The sequence below is a fragment of the Gymnogyps californianus genome, chromosome 5 (genome assembly GCF_018139145.2).
Source record: "Gymnogyps californianus isolate 813 chromosome 5, ASM1813914v2, whole genome shotgun sequence".
NCBI lineage: Eukaryota > Metazoa > Chordata > Aves > Accipitriformes > Cathartidae > Gymnogyps > Gymnogyps californianus.
In genome coordinates, this window is record NC_059475.1 from 30,199,906 (window position 1) to 30,203,546 (window position 3,641).

Below are 3,641 nucleotides of genomic sequence, written 5' to 3' on the forward strand. Positions count from 1 at the left end.
AAAACAGAGACTGAGGACGCTCTGGGCTGGGAGACTGAAGCACAGGAACGGGAGAACAAGCGTGGTACTCTTGCATCCAACTTCTTTCCTGCTCAGGAATGAAACCTTGCTAAACCACAAAACCAGGGTAAGTCACATCCCCTTCGCAGATACCAGAACTGCGAATTGCCGAAGGAGTTACGGCTCAGGCATGTATCTGGTCTCCTTGACCTAGGATTCCTACAAAAGGAAGAGGGACATAGCACCAATTTAGTGAAAGGAAATGTAAGTTTCAGTAACACCAGGTAATAATGACTTCACATGCAAATGGCTGTAATCCATTTTTACCAGAGTGCAAATTATGTGCAAGGCATTGGCTTCTTCAGGTTTTAAAAAGTAGCATACTCTTCCTTTAGCATACAACATAAAATGCCATGTAAAGTGAACAGGAGGATAAAAAAAAGCCCACAAACCCCTACATCTGCGCAATAAGACAAACATACCTGTCCCTATCCCAGGTCTTATGATCCTGACTCACTCTGTGCCTATCAAGCCTGTTGCATTTCTTTACGATGCCATGTGATCTCTTACTACTCAGTCCCTCCTTCAGAGTTGCTAGCAGGAACATCTTGTTACCCTAACGAAAAGCTAGTCAACAACATCATCTTCACTACTACTTTGTCTTCAGTTTTCTGCATGGCATGCACATGCTACAATTGCATCAGTAATATCACAGCTACTTCTCACAAATAAATCTACACACAGAACTAATCAGGCACAAAAACTCTAAAAAACTCCTCTATATTTTAATTCCTGGCAAACGTTTTTTTTTTCTGCAAGTAGAGCATTATCTCAATTAGGAACAGTTTGTTGAAGATATTTGAACTCAGCCAAATTTTCTAAAGAAAATTCAGCTTCTACACACCATTCTAGTCACTAAAAACTTCTGCAGATCTCAGACCTAAGAGTAGATGTGTTTTCTCCCTCATGCTCACCAAGTCTTCAGAGTAGTCTGTATGGTTTGTTTTAAAATTACAATACCCATTTTGAAAGAATAGCTATAAAATTGAATTGTCTTCCCTGTCTACGTAATTGAAGGTAACAATCCTGCAGGATTTCTGGTTTCATGCATTCTAGCAAGTTAGCTTGCTGACGAAGCTTTCCTGACAAGTCATGGAGCCTACACGTCTTTAAGAGCAAAACCAGGAATCAGGAGAGGCAAAGATCTCCTTAGCAGAACCAACACATCAGACCAAACATGCTGTTGGGGGAGAGGCCACATTGCTGCAACTCCCTTGCACGCATACCCTTCGCTCCTCACCCACATCTCATCTACTGCTTTTAGCCACCTCCTCAGCAATCGTAATTGCGGCAGTAGTTGTGCGTGTGCCATAGCCCGCATGATACTGTGGGAACTGGGCTCTGATACAAGTTCTCCGTAAGATTGCAAACAAGGAAGTCACAGCATGTGCCTGCTGCATGCTAGGAAGCAGATGCTGCCTTCCAAGGATACAGAAACTCTGCCAAACGAGCAGAAAAACAAGAACAGCTAACTAAGGGAGCAACAAGCCCCCTGTGGAATTCAGGACAACTTCAAATACTGATGGAAGTTGCTACAGAGATGGAAGGGTAGAAGGCAGAGAGGACTGCCCAAGACCACTGCAGTTGTAGGCTGAAAGCACCACACTGCTACTACATTTATTTTAGTCTTTAAATTATTAAACTATGAATGCAATTAGGGAAACTGTTTAGATCTTTCACTTTTGTTCAGAAATTTATGACTTGCCCTATCTATATTAGCTTTTCTAATGGCAGACTTCCACTCTATTGTCAAGCTTAACAAGAAAAAAGAGAGCTATTGGGAATAACTGCATTATAAATACCATGCAATAAAGTGTTAAAGAAAAGTGAGGGAGCTTTGTGAAGATGTTAACCCTCTCTCATGTGAGGGAACAGGTAGTAAGAAAGTGAAAGGACACAATGTAAGCCTTTCTACTCTTTGCCTAGCTTTTATTAAATAGTACATACAAACTTCTTTTGTGCTTCCAGTAGAGAACATTTTTCCCTATTTGTCTCAAAAAATCCCAAACAACCCAAAACAACAGGACTTAAAAAAAATAAAAATTAAAAAACCAAACAACAACAAAAAAACCATTAAATAGCGAGTTTCGTGTAGCTTTATTTCACAAAATTTCCTCTCCCCAAAAGGACATGGAGGTAACGTTTTTTTCATCTATATCAATTAAGCATAGCAAATTAGAAGTGTTTTCTAATTAAAGATTCTACCTGTGGCCTAAAGAGGATGGCAGAAAAGCTCCAGCAACTCTTGCAGAGGCAGACTGAGGTGTTACAGCTACAGCTTTTTTCTCTGCCCATCTGCTGAGGGTTTGCTGACCCACGGCACAGCTAGAAGATACTATGTACTTGTGCCTCAGCTACTCTACTGTAAAGTGCCATGTTTCAGCATAAATTGCTGATAAAGATGAACTAGAGCTAAGCTACCAGACCTTACAGTGGAATGAATGAAGTACAGGCACATGTTCACCTCTGCTGACATAGCTATGAGTGAAGAACCAGAAGAGCTTACTCCCTATGCCATTCCAGCAGCAGCCACATCAGCTCCCTGGAAGTCCAGCTGTGCTGCTGTTTGCCTGGTAATTATCAGTTGTAAAGGTTCTGAACCCAAATTACAGCTTTTGTCATACAGTCTACAGTGGGTTTCCATGTGTAAGTTATTGCAAGTGAAGCCTCTACAGCCAAGCATAGAATAAAAACAGAACACTGTCCAAAAGCTCTTTTTCATTTGAAAAGGAGAAACAAAAAGCAATTTTATAGAATAGAAATCTGCAACTTTGACTGAAACAATGATTTCAGAGTACCTCTTGGCCACAGGGACCAACTGCGACAGGAAAGCCCATCATCAAATCACTTACGTGGGAGGCAATTCTAAACAGACACTGGAAACAGAACTATCCCAGCACTGTGAACTCCCATTAAAGCCTCTTTCAAGTAAGGTAAGCAGTGTTTGCACCCTCTAGAAAGCAACACCATCTTCTCATAGAAAAGTGCTGACTTCTCGGTAGGAGATGTTACATGTGCAGGGAGAAGAGTTGTGCTGAAACATCTAGTAAATATCTGCTTAACGTGAGTAGTCAAGCACTTGTGGAGCACTGCAGGAGTGGGTTTGGTGATGGGTTGGTTGTTTTTTTTTTTTTTAAATTAAATCATGCAATACATGGAAGGTAGGGGTAAATCATTTCTCCAGGCATCCACCACATTGCCGGCAATGAGATGTGCCACAACAGCAAGTGTTAGCTCTATGCAGCTGTTACCTATAGGTCAATGGCATTTAAAATAGAAAAACTTTCTTACACAGTGTTATGAATAAAATTGCACTTGATTTTGTTAAAAACTCATATTCCTGTAACTTTTCCAAATATTTCCTTTCTGGCATCTTAATTTTCATTAACAGGAACTTCTCTCTAAAAACCTCTCATTCATGTTGGACACAACACACAACAGCACTAAGCCATTATCTACCAGAAAATGGGTCTGTTGTTTCTTCAGTGCTTATTTCTATCTGTCCCCACCCTCCCCCCAAAAAGGTACAGGCAGTTCACCTCTAAGTGTCAATTTTAACATTGAAATATAAACTCCTCAAG